At 42.3% G+C, this 14,129-nt stretch overlaps 1 long non-coding RNA gene across 1 annotated transcript in view; it reads right to left on the reverse strand.

Annotated features, from left to right (window-relative positions):
- LOC127535684 (uncharacterized) overlaps nucleotides 1–14,129 on the reverse strand; it is a 180,874-nt gene that overhangs the window by 44,397 nt on the left and 122,348 nt on the right. The gene's annotated exons all lie outside the window — the stretch shown is intronic.

A 14,129-nucleotide genomic window follows, 5' to 3' on the forward strand; every position in this document is an offset into this window, starting at 1 on the left:
TTTGTGAGTTTCAAGTGATTTCAGTGAGAATTGTGGGTTTTTCCTTCTTTAACTGACGGGTACCAACAATTTTGTCCACGTGTGTAACTCCACTGTGTTCCTTGGTGGAGTAGAAATACATTTTTATCAAATCATGATTGAAATGAATGAATCACAGATCCTCTGAAAGGGTGCTGTTCATCTCAGAATCACTGTCATAGAACACATGCTGCTGCACTAGTTGTTAGGAAATGGTTTAGCAGCTTAGGTGCAGGAAATGATCAATTGGTTTTAGAAGGCAAAAAAGGATTTATTTACAACACAAAGGACTACAAAGATGGTGTAGTGAACTTTCAGGAAGCGGAACGAAGGTAAGTAACTCAAACTATACTTGGCTACTCCTAGAGGCCAGGAAGACCAAAAACACGATCAACTCACACAAGGTAACATCTTAGCAAGGAGATAAACTACTTCACCGCATCAGCAGAACTATGAAACTAGGAAAACTGCAACTATGGGACTTATCCTACCCTCTCTAGCAGGAGGCTAACTAACTCACGGCGACCGGGATGCTCAGGACCAGGAAACAGCAGCAGCTTCTGCACCAGGATGGAGGATGGCTGGGGACAGCGGCAGGTGGGTGAAGAGGGACGCCAGCTGAAGAGTACGACACAGGTGAGTTTCTTCTCTTTTATCCAAAGTAGTTTAAATCAATCCACTGGACTTTAAGAAAGTTCCTTGAAGACGTTTCACCTCTCATCCAAGAGGCTTCTTCAGTTCTGGTGGTGGTTGGTGTTGCCTCAGCTTTTAAACCTCTGTGAGGTGTGTCCAGGGCTATTATTCCAACGACCGATACCAAAACTCATCTGACTGCTCAACGATGGTCGTTGTGAGTATCGGTGGGGGTCGTTGAAATGCACAGATGTCACTGAGCCCTCGTGTGCCATCTCTGAACAGGGGGGGTGGTCTGCAACATTATCTTTCGCCAATTTACAATCAGGTCCTTTCAAAACTCCCCAAAAGAACGACTCAGCAGACTCATGCTAATGACCACCATTAGCACACGAGGGCTCAGTGACATCTGTACATTTCAACGACCCCCACTGATACAACGACCATCGTTGCGTAGTCAGATGAGTTTTGGTATCGGTCGTTGGAATAACAGCCCTGGACACACCTCACAGAGGTTTAAAAGCTGAGGCAACACCAACCACCACCAGGACTGAAGAAGCCTCTTGGATGAGAGGTGAAACGTCTTCAAGGAACTTTCTTAAAGTCCAGTGGATTGATTTAAACTACTTTGGATAACCATGACCTGGATGAATGAGAACCTACACAGATTTCTTCTTTTCCTTGGTGAGGGCTCCAGGAAGCAGTGATGATTATGACATGGTAGGTCGAATGACAGGAACAGGTGGATCCAGTTTGGCAAAAGTCACAATCCGGCGCTGGAGAGTCGGTGGCGTCTGGTTATATTGCAGGTGAAGTGAGCTTGATTGGCTGTAGTCCACCTGTTCCTGAGAAGTCTAATCACAGAGAATGAGGAACACCTGCCGCTGCCACATGCTGCTTGGAGGTCCTGAGAGGACTAGAATGGTACGGAGAAGACCACTATCTGGGCCTGGTCTCAGCTGTCCTGACACTAATATACCTGCTGGGTTATGGTGAGGACTGCCTTTAACCAAGAACAACTCCTAAACCTGTCTTCACACTCAGCTCCTCACAGTTAAACTGTATAACAAGATGTCATGATTAACACAAGTACACACACATTAAAATGGTGTTTGTTGTAAAAGCAAAACAACTTGTTTTTCAGAAGCTAACATCACAATACTTCATTTCTCTCCCTTTTTCTCTGTGCCTGTTGGCAGAGTTTCAGACCATTTGACAGTTAGTTTGCCAGAATAAGAATCCCTCCGCGTCTCATCACACAACTCCATGCCTTAACACACACAACACACACCTTGAAACCTTCAGTGGTTGTTTTTGGTCTTGTTTCCAGCAGCCACTCCCCACTCAGCATCCCACCATTTCTAATGTCGACCCCCTCCAGCTGTCACTTCACACACACATCTCTGCCCTTCCACCTTCAGAGCTCTTTCTGCCTTTCAACCTCAGAAACCTCATTGTTTTCCACACAGATGTACTTTCATGTTTGTGACTGTGTATTTGCTGAAGCGTTGGTAAAGCAGCAGATCTGTCAGCACAGTTTAAATGCCATCCTTTGCTCTCCGCTCTCTGTCCATGCCCTTTCACTGTCACTCATGGCCACTGTGTTTCTAAAACCACCAAAAAAGCAAAAATGACATTTGTGTGAGCTCTCAATTTCGTTCCCTATCCTGGACCTGGGGGAGGGTGGTATTCATTTAAACACAGGACACACAGTATCTCACACACAGCTGACAGTGTGCTATTACAATAAGTCTTTCAATGAAAATACTGATAAATTCAATAAATGATGATCAATCAAAACACATTAGCTGTTAGCTGTTGACCTATGAACATGGCATTGGCTACTGTAACGATGCTTCTTGTTCTGTCCCTATTAAATAAACGTAGAAATAAATAAATTCATATACAGCGAGTTAGCAACAGAGAAGAGAGAAATGTGCTACTAGATACTGGAAGTATCTGAAGTCTCTATATTGTGTTAAATTCATTTGAAATGTCATTTTGGGATTGCATGGTTACGTCATATATATCCCAGTTTCCATCTAGACATTATTGCATATACTCTATTAAAACAATAAGTAAAAAAATAAGTGAAAACTGTTCGGTTAGCTAATATCGCCTGGATTACATTTTGTTTTACCACAGTGCAAACTGTTATTTAATGTAGAAGGAAGTCAGAATGTCCAGAATCCTGGATATGTTCAGAGTTTAGCTGCAAAAACAGAGAGCTGTCGTTTTTACTCATTTTAGTAAAACACCAGATGTCATCCTATCCACTCTATTTCAGACCACTTGTTGTTACTCTTGGCATTCGGTGTAACTCAGCTTTTTTTCTTTTTGTTTGAACTCAGTCCTCTGCCTTATTCAGTCTCAAATCAGTATTCAGTCCAAATAATCCACCTTTATAGATGTCAGTGAGCTACACCAGATCACTCTTTCAAACAGCACATCTCTGGCTGAACAGAACTGCATCCAGGGGTTAAACTGAGATTCTTAATTAGGGGCAGTACTGTCTGTTCGGTGTTGCTATGGCTACACATGCATGTACACATCAGCAAATCTAACATACAAAGGAGACATCCATCCACTATTATCTGTAACCACGTTATCCTGTGGATGGATACAGGATCACTAATGACCCCGCCATACAAAGCCGGAGCACCGAGAGAAAACCCATGCAGGGGTCTGCAAACTGCACAAAGGTCCAGCAGACCAGTAGGACCTTCTAGCTGTGTGAGGACTGTACTAACCAGTCCACTGTGCTGCCTCAGAGGCTCACATCTGAATCAGCTATTTATAGAGGTGAAAGAGGAGGCCTCTGATTGCTAACTATTGACAGACTGTACATAAAGTACAACACGGTGTGATCGGCACTGACACACCTCTGCTCTGAATAGTGTGAAACAACCAGCTGATGACAGTAACACTTCCAGGCTCTCTCCTGACTCTCCTGTGTTTCAGTATCAGCTGAATGATGGTGATCGGCTGCTACAAAGGAGGACACGACGTTAACATGAATGAGATCATACACATGGAGCAGTCTTTTTTGTAATTATTAGGGCTGGGATTTTAATATATTCATTTTGATTAATTAATTACAGACAATATAACCTGTTAAAAAAAGAACACATTTAATCGCACCACTGATGAACCCTCCAGTCCAGTAGGTGGCGGTAATGAAGCCGTGAAGAAGATGCACAGGATGTACTGTAGTGGGCCCCCAGCTGGTCACATGACTTCTGCTTTAGCTTCAGTCCGGTAGAAATGTCAGACCAACATGGCGGTTTGCCCGCCAACTTTCCCTTTTATTACACAAACACTCGAGCAAAAAATATTTCTGAAAGCATTTAAGATGAGAAATAAGCTGTGCAGTTTCTGAATCTGTTCTCATTTTAGTTCAACGACGACTAATTTAGACATTTAATGAAATTTGCATAAAGTAGAAGGGAAGTCGACCTTATGCCTGTGAGCTCCAAGGAGATGCACCAGAACGCAGCTGGAAATGCAACCAGCATGCAATGCGGTGCGTTTCACATACACAATGACTAGGATGTGAGAAACTGACAATCCTGTGGACACATCAGCTATGACAGTCCTGGTACCGGAAAACAGTGCAGCCATCCCATAATATATCACTTTTCATGACACTAAAAGTGCTTGAGTTTACAAAAAGTCTTTTAATGTTGAATATATTCTCTATAATGTCACTTTGAGTTTGCAGTAATCTGTAAATGTCGTGGACAGATGAGCAATGCAGATAAACAGAAATAAACATTTTTGCTGTTTAACTGCACATTATCTCTATTCATCCATTCAGTCATCAACCAACATTTATTTGAACTGAAAAAACTTTACTTATTGTGTCAGATATTGCTATTTGACAAAAATGCAGTTAATCACAATTAATTAGAAAGACAATTACAATTTGTCCAGAGTTATTAGACCAACACATTTTACTCATTGTCTGAATTATCAAGACAAACACCTGTAAAAATACATACATTACTGAAGATGGATGTAGTGAGGTCAAACATTCTCCAATCATATTTGAAAGTACCAGTCCAACCCCTGCTTTTAGCCAGGCTATTGCACTGTAATTTACTGAACAAAGCAGGCTTAGATCAAGAGCAGCACTGGTTTTTGATGTCTTCTGCTGTACTGTAAGGATTTGTAATGTTGCAACAACAAACAGTAACAGGTTATGACAAAAAATATAAAGGGTTCAAACTGTGAAAAAACTAAACAAAACACCTGATGTGAGTTAAAGCTGAAGGTCATGTTCGCACTGTGACGGCACCTCAGAAAGTGTGAATGCAGTCTGCACACTGTGATCACATTCTGAAGAACAAATCCATACAGCCATCTAACTCCATCCATCCATCCTCTATACACCGCTTTATCCTCACTGGGGTCATGGGGGGTGCTGGAGTCTATCCCAGCTGACTCGGGTGAAGGCAGGGGACACCCTGGACAGGTCACCAGTCTGTCACAGGGCTACATATACAGACACACAATCACACTCACATTCACACCTACGGACAATTTAGAGTAACCAATTAACCTCAGCATGTTTTTGGACTGTGGGAGGAAGCCGGAGTACCCGGAGAAAACCCGCGCATGCACAGGGAGAACATGCAAACTCCATGCAGAAAGATCCCAGGCCGGGATCTTCTCGCTGCAAGGCCAAAGTGCTAACCACTACAACACCGTGCAGCCCCCATCTAACTCCTCCTCTTCTTATTAACTCAAGCAAGCCCAGCAAAGGCTACAGGAAGTAGCATTAGCTGTCCTTTACCAGATTAGTTGTAGTGAAGTCAGTCAGCAGGGATGCACTGCCTCACAGTCTCAGATGGTGCTTTTCTGTGTAGACTTTGCATGTTCTTCCTGTGTCTGCAAGGGTTTTCTCTAGTGGGGTTTTCTGGCATATTCCAAAAACATGGTAAACATGCAGAGGTTAACTGTTGATTCTAGACTGGCTGTAGGTGTGAATGTGAGTGTACAGATTTCATTTGCAGCCGGCTGACATCTGATCATGGTGAGAATGAGCACATCTGGAAGTGCTTGTTCTAACAGCTTCCCCTTTGATTTGTGATCTCTTTTACAACTGCAAGTGTTTTTCCTGATCCATGTAAGATTGGACGTCCTGTAATAGAAGTCAATTTAAAAACTTTTTACTGTTTACTAAATCACAGAGCGAGAAGAGAGGCAGACACTCAGGATGCAGCAGTGGACACAAGCATAGAGAAAGCAAAGAAGATTAAAGGTTTCAACAAAAAGAAACAGAAGGTGATTCAGAAGCAGTGCAGAAGTGAGCTGAGAGACAGACTTTCACAGAATGAAATTCTGTTGGATGGTGCACAACTCAGGTGGGAGTAAACAGAAGAGTAGAGTCCAGGAGTGAGCAGTGTGCCAGCAGCAGTCCAGTACAGCCCTAGCTTAGCCGCGCTAGACAACAAACGGCAACGAATTTAATTCTCTGCCAGGGTCGACAACAAAAACGACAACAGTCGTTGAGCTCCATTAGCACCGACTCTGAATAATCTTTCTGTTAACATGTCTATAATATACTTGAGCTTCACCCATTGACTGTATAAATAAGGCTTCACCGAACTACCGCATCCTCTGATTTCCGGCGCTCTAGGAGCCTATTCGTTGCGCTGATTGGTTGTATACCTACCCAACTGCTGCAGAGTGATTTGATAGACAACCTTTTAGCCCGCCTCCCTCCCTGTCGAGCGTCCCTAGACCCTTGTGCCTTCAGAACATGGGTCTAGCATGGCTAGGCTAGTACAGCCCTGCTTCAGCTGGACCTCAGACATGAAGGGTGTTGACATGATGATGGGTTTCTTTAAATCTGCAGCGCTAGGCTGTGAATATGCAACACGGTCTCACGGGGATTCGTGAAACTGTTACGTAAATTTTTTGTTTCTTTTTCGTGCGCACCAACACGATTTCGTCATGTTTTTCGTGCCGCTCACCACGAAATGTTTTTCGTGTTGCTCACAACGAAACCCGCTGTGGTAATCACAGCTGAAAGTGGTTTATACCAGCGGATTCATGACGATCTAAGCTGTCCATCGGCGTATACTGCTTGTGTGATCGCGTTTGCGGCCGCCGGCCGCCGGACATTCTTGAAATTCCTATGCAAATTGGGGAAAAAAAAAAAAAAAAAAAAAAAAAAAAAAAAGGTAAGTGTACCACCGGGTTATGGTTATGGTTAGGGTTATGGTTAGGGACGATGTCATGCAAAATATAGCGTTGGATTCGCCATGGTTTTACATTAAAAATATAATACACACATTCGTTTGAAATACGTTCTGGGTGGCACGAAAAGTCCGCCGTTTAAAATACATTGGTGCGCATTTCGTGGTGAGCGGCACGAAAAACATGACGAAATCGTGTTGGTGCGCACGAAACCGAAACTAAAACTTACGTGACAGTTTCACGAATCCTCGTGAGATCGGGCTGTATGTGTTAGATCTTCATGCATGCTGGCAGAAATACAGGCCAGTTGCTCATCTCTGAAATTAAAGTAACTACACTGCAGCAGTGATGAATTAATCAGTGGTGTGTGAATGATGACGGGGTGTGGGGAGGGGTCAGGCAGAACTGTGGGCTCCTCCACACTTTATCACTGAACTGTTTCACAGGCTAAGTCTACAGCTGTTGAATTTTAAACTGTAATGAATCATAGTGACTCTGATATAACTTATCTTACTCTATCATCCTACATTTGAGCTGCACTTAGTCTTCTGTAGTGACACTAATAGATGCAAATCTATGACTAAGACTTACTTTACTGACAGTAGCAGAAGAAAGTTTTAAACTAAACATTAGCCTTTCAGATTAGTTCCAAAGCCTTGCACCAAGCTTTTGTTTTGCTTGACCTCGACCCTGCTGGGCCTGAAGCATAGCTACCATTACAGAAGCTGCTTTAATACTCAGTATCTATGGGCAAAGCTTTAAAAATTGCAAGCAAACGCAGCATGTGCTACACACATCTCTTTTTAAAGCTGGCAGTTGTAATGGCACATGTTTTTGAAGCAATCCAGGTGAAAATCTGTGCGTATTGTGAGTTTCTTTTAATCCATTCATGCTGTTTGCCAATTCTTAATTCCTGCACACAATGTCTTTACAGCCAACCCGGTCTCACGGGGATTCGTGAAACTGTCACGTAAGTTTTAGTTTCGGTTTCGTGCGCACCAACACGATTTCGTCATGTTTTTCGTGCCGCTCACCACGAAATGTTTTTCGCTGTGGTAATCACATCTGAAAGTGGTTTATACCGGCGGATTCATGACGATCTAAGCTGTCCATCGGCGTATACTGCTTGTGTGATCGCGTTTGCGGCCGCCGGCCGCCGGACATTCTTGAAATTCCTATGCAAATTGGTAAGTGTACCACCGGCTTATGGTTAGCTTATGGTTAGGTTATGGTTAGGTTATGGTTAGGTTATGGTTAGGGTTATGTTTAGGGACGATGTCATGCAAAATATAGCGTTGGATTCGCCACGGTTTTACATTAAAAATATAATATAGCCATTCTTTTGAAATACGTTCTGAGTGGCACGAAAAGTCCGCCGTTTAAAATACATTGGTGCGCATTTCGTGGTGAGCGGCACGAAAAACATGACGAAATCGTGTTGGTGCGCACGAAACCGAAACAAAAATTTACGTGACAGTTTCACGAATCCACGTGAGATCGGGCTGTTACAGCTGACCTCTTTTCAGATCTCTGAATCACCTCCCACATCAAGGATTTGTTTAATGTTGTTACCACTGGAGAAACAAACTTTGTAGGAGCATCTCAGAATGTAGAAACTGTCTTTCTAGATAGGTTTGATAAAAAAAAAGCTGCAGAAAGAAACTCAGACAAGTCAGTTACTACTGAATGGTCAGGAGAAAAAAAGCAAACAAAATGAGAAAATATCCCCTGAACAGCTCCAACATGAATGTGATAACAGACTTTAAGGAGGTCGTCCCATGAAACGCAATCAAACCTGATGATTAAGTTTTCAGTCGGAATACAATAGAAAAACATACATTTTAGATTCTATCACATATCTGTCTCTGAAAACATACAGTGCAGTGGGAAAACACTGAGAATGGAGATGCTTCTAGTTTTGCATATATTATAATATATATTTTAAAGTTCAACATGATAATATCAGTTGAACAATTAGGTAAAAAGTCAAAAATATCTGAAAAATATCCCAGGATGTCTGAGCCTTTCTTTACTTTAATGAAAACAGCACTCACATGGCTTAAACTCCACCATGCTACCTGTAACCCATATTATCCCAGCATGACCTGGGAATATCCTAATGCCTTCCAGTCATGTCAGAAATGTTTTGGTGTTTCCAGTCTTTAGGTGTCCTATGGGTCATTCCGTGTGGTTTCACCAGATGGTGGTTGCTGCACCATCTTCAAATTAGTCCTAAATTTGTATGCCATTAATTAGATAGTCACAAAAGTACTTTCTATGCAAAATTTTTGTAAGTTTGTGTAGAGTGGAACCCAGGGGTGTTAGAACACTTCTGTGCAGTATTTCTAGTACTTTTAAGGTCCCAAACTCCACTCGTGAGTAGGTATCTCTTAATTTTGTAGCATTTTTAGCAAGCCCCCATGGCCTGCAGAGTGTAGGGAAACACCTGGGGATGTTTGTGGGGCACTAGCTTCATGCAGAGGCCTTGTTTACCAACTCACAGCTCTCTGGTATGTCTAGAGGCTGACAAATAACCACTTAAAGATGAAAAAAAAAATGCTGGTGAGGCTTTTTATAGCCCAAATTCTGAAAATTTCAGACCCCCACAACTCAGAAACTATTTGAGCTACAGGCCTACAATTTTGAATAGAAAGTACTTTTGTGACTATCTAATGGCATGCAAATTTAGGACTAATTTGAAGATGGTGCAGCAACACCCCCAAGGAATATCTGGTCACTTCACCTGGAATGATCCCTATCAATGTTAAGTGTGGTAGAGATCAGGGAAATATGGAGGTAAAGTCCCTGATGGTCAGCTCTCCTTGGTTTTCTTTGGTGTTTAAGGAGGTCTTTCAAGGTTTGAGGTCTCTATTGGCTCATTATTGTCCGCCAGTATGAATTCTTTTCCACAAAGATAGTCTGCAGAGTGGAGCATGTCTCTGAAGAATGGGCTGCTCCTTCTCCATGGACAGGGTCGGGTCAGTTTACGCCACAACTGAATATTCTCATCACCATGTTTTTCTGTGGGTTAAAAAAATGATTTTACTGGTATCGTTCTCTTTCTTCTTGGTCTTCCTTTCTGAACCCTTCTGTTACTGCAACTAATCCATAATAGAACTTTTTTTCCCCATCATTATTTATGAAATGTTGGTGTGTCTGAAGCCTTGATTGTACTTCCTTACAGACACACATGCCAACAGCCGTGAACATCATGGATGTCTCGGTGTTATTATTACACGAGCTCTCTAATCCAAGGGAGGACTCTGTTCCAGACATGTTGGAGGTCCCATCTACTGCTCTGTCTGCACCACTACTTTAAAAACCTACTCTTGATCCAGGTGTTTAAGCTGAACTTCAGTTTTATATCTATTATTTGTAAAAAAAAATAATGCGCAGGGGAATGACATTAGCTGGAAAGTGCACATGGATCAAGGTTCTTAGCACTGTGAGCAAAATATCTAGAGGAGTAAGACTTCCTCTCTTCACTGAAGAACTAGTCTTTCTAGATCTGGTTACTTTTCTATACTCACACATGAAGCATGGTTACTTTCTCTTCTTCTTTGGAAAGATGTTTTTCCCAGATACATTTTGATGAATGGACACTAACACCAATGAGACGTTCCTCATGGCAGGTTATGCAGACTTGTACTGTTTTTCTCACAGACAGCAGATTCTACAAGGAAAGCAGCTCTAGATCAATGTCTCATAGAACAACACCCTTCTGGACAAACATGGTAAATAGATTCTGGGTTTGTTGAACTAAATTAATGGGAGCATTTGTTGCAGTTATTTATTTACAGTTTGCAAAATACTCAGAAACATGAGAATCATCCTTTATTATCGAATCGACTGAACAGTGAAGCTGAGAGCAGAGTTCCTACCCAGGTGTGCTTCCACAAATAAAATGACATCAAATATGAAATGATGCAGTTGGACTGCAGTGAAAACTGGTATAGCCATTAACCTTAAACAGTCTCTGAAGGCATCTACTAATGGTGATTCAGATGCGGTAGTTCAGTTTAAATTGTCTGACCACAGTCTAAAACTGAGCTGTGTGAAGGTGTTGACTGTGCTGCCATCTTTTTCATCCACAGGGAGATGCATCATTTATGGGATAATTATGTCTTTGCTGCTGCCTTGTTTTCAAGCAGCCTCCTCTGCTCACAGTCAGACAACATCCATAACTACAACCCATACAGCTCTGCCTCTCCTCAGCATCAAAGCACACAGGTTTCCTTCCAGTGTGTGAAGTAAAGCTTCATCTTTGATGACTCTCTCTGGCCTCCAAATGTGATACGAAAGCAACAGTGGAGACAGCGAGAGGTGAAACAGAATACAAGGAGACACACACACACACACACACACACACACACACACACACACACACACACACACACACACACACACACACACACACCCTTACCATTCTGTACACAGGGACCGATGTATAAACTGTAATTTATTTCTACCTTAAACTGCAGGGGGCACTGTTGTTTCACCTAATATCTCAGCTAGAATCCAACGTGCGCACGCGCGCACACACACACACACACACACACACACACACTAAAGCAGGAAGTCAGCAGTGTAATGTGGCGTGGGCAAGAAACAGTCCTTTCATTATGTCAAAATTCTCTAAGTGAGAACTGTAGATCAAAGTTGGACGATTCAAACTTTCATAAGAAAAGTGTTTATATCTGTGTAGAAATCTAAAAGAGGGAAAATAAGGACCCCCTTTTCCCCCAAACAATTTCTGAACAACCTAAATGGCAAAATCTGAATGAAAATGGTATGCCGAAGCCATTAAAAAAGATCTTTGCGCTTCTCCTAATTGGACACAATAACCATCACATAAAAATTTAAAAAAGGCAGCAAAGAACGGTGTGATGCTGGGAGGAGGCAGCTGACAATATAGCCCCACAGAGAGGAACAGGTAAATGTAAAAATGAACCTTAATTGTATTTCTCCATCAGATGGACTGACGGCATCCTGCTGCAGGAAATTGCTGGAGCTGAGATTTAACACATGCACACACACACACACACACACACACACACACACACACACACACACACACACACACACACACACACACACACACACACACACACACACACACACACACACACACACACACACACACACACACACCACTGTGAGGTGTCACATGAAGCTGGGTAAGCTGGATGGCCTAATGTCAACGTGTCCCAGACTCAGGGTTTCATCAGATCACTGTTGTGGCCTCTGACCACCCAAGAGTGCTGCTTTGTTGGACTCAGACTCATGATTCAGTTCACCACTCCACTCTGTGCACAACTTTACTGAAATACTTCTGATAATACATACTGAGGGAATTCCAAACATAATATATCTCCTCCTATAACACCATGCTGCGGCATTCAGATCTTCCACTGATCCTCTTCTTCTGTCAGTTGTCTCAAATTCGTGTTCACCTCTGGAACACTCTGACTGCAGACATGAGTGCTGACTTGAAACTAGGGAAAGCGATGCATGGTGCTTTGTTAGGTGAAGGGGGTGGTAAGGAACTGCAATGTGTTTATTGGCCAAAAAATGCTTCACTAAGAGCTCTGAATATGCTGCCACGTTGTCTTGATGATAGATAGAACCACTTTCCCACAGCTGTGGTCTCTTTTTGCTGACACTTATTCACAGAGTTTCTAGAAACAGTTTGCAGTACACACATCAGTTTTAGTATTTAATAGCTATGCCTCGCAGTAAACTAACAAATCAGGATGTGCACAGCAGTGCAACTGTAGGCATTATTTAGAACTGGAACCTGTAGTAAGGTCAATATCATGGAAGTCTATCCTCACATGTGTGACCGGTTTGTTTCTGTCTCTGCGTTGTGTTATAAAAGACTCAGACGTGAATCTCTTTGGAGGCAGTCTCCATTTATTTTCCAGCTCCTGACATGAAAATATTAACAGAAAATCCTCCTGTCAGTGATCGCCACAACACATGCCCCTACACAGATCAAACGATAACAAAGTAAGCTTCTTGTGACAAGTTTTAACTTGCTAGAACAGGAATTTCACCGGACAGCAAAACCGCTTACGTCTCCCACAGAGATTCATGACAAAAGGGGAGAAAATCGGCGCGAAAACGCCACTTATAGAGGCAGTGTTACATAGAATGTGGCTGTAGTAATACAAACCGAACCAAAGTTCCACTTACTGACACGGAGGCTCAACTAGTCAGGCATTAACTGAAACAAAAACAAACAAAAACAAAACCACAGACACAGATTTTGTGTAATTATCACAATAACTAAAGTACAATATACTGTATTCCATATACACACACATATATTAACGTATAATCGACCCTGTTACACATGTACACTGTTAGCATTAAAAAAACAATGCAGGAACATACTACACTTATGTAGATTGACTGCTGCACAAATTTAAAGCAGAGCATCATTCTGAAATCATATTAAAATATGAGAAATCTCTCTCTCTCTCTTTCTGTGTGTGTGTGTGTGTGTGTGTGTGTGTGTGTGTGTGTGTGTGTGTGTGTGTGTGTGTGTGTGTGCGCACATATTCATCTTATTAAAGCAGACTCCAACTGCCCCAGGTTAGGGGTAAATTAATCATGGTCAAGTGGTTAAATTGAACTGGTAGGAGGCAAACTGAGCCACTAAGTTATTAAACTGAATGGTGATAAAGTATAAATACAGTATTTCTACACCATTATCAGGCGTAAAAATGAGAGACAGGTGAAGTGAATAACACTGATTCTGTCGTTACCATGGTCCCCGTCAAGGGGTGGGTGAGAATGAGCAGCAAGAGACCAGTCATTGGCTACAACTATGACGTTAGGGTACATGAATGGGTCCAGGAAATAGAAAAACAGAAAGTCTGGGGGGTTCCTGCCATGTAGGAATTTGTACCTACCCAAAATGATCCAAGGAAGAACAACTAGTAAACTAGTGTCATGGTCATCCAAAGCTCATTGATGTACAACAGGAAATGAAGGCCTCACTCTGGTGTGGACCAGGACCAGGACCAGGACCACAGAAGAGCTACTGCTGCCCAAGTGGCTGAAAAATTAAAGGACTCTATGATACAAGTCAAGTCTTTGTTATTTATACTGCTTCCCATTACAGAAATAAGATGCACATCATTACAAATACCATATTATAGAGGGAAGCCCAGCGAGTCCAGTCCTTTTCTTTGAACAGCATGTGGCCACAGTGGAGAGGAGGAACTCCTTTTTCAAAAGAAGGACTCAGGCTCAGGGAGACAGCATCT

The sequence above is a fragment of the Acanthochromis polyacanthus genome, chromosome 10 (assembly GCF_021347895.1).
Source record: "Acanthochromis polyacanthus isolate Apoly-LR-REF ecotype Palm Island chromosome 10, KAUST_Apoly_ChrSc, whole genome shotgun sequence".
Classification (NCBI taxonomy): Eukaryota; Metazoa; Chordata; class Actinopteri; family Pomacentridae; genus Acanthochromis; species Acanthochromis polyacanthus.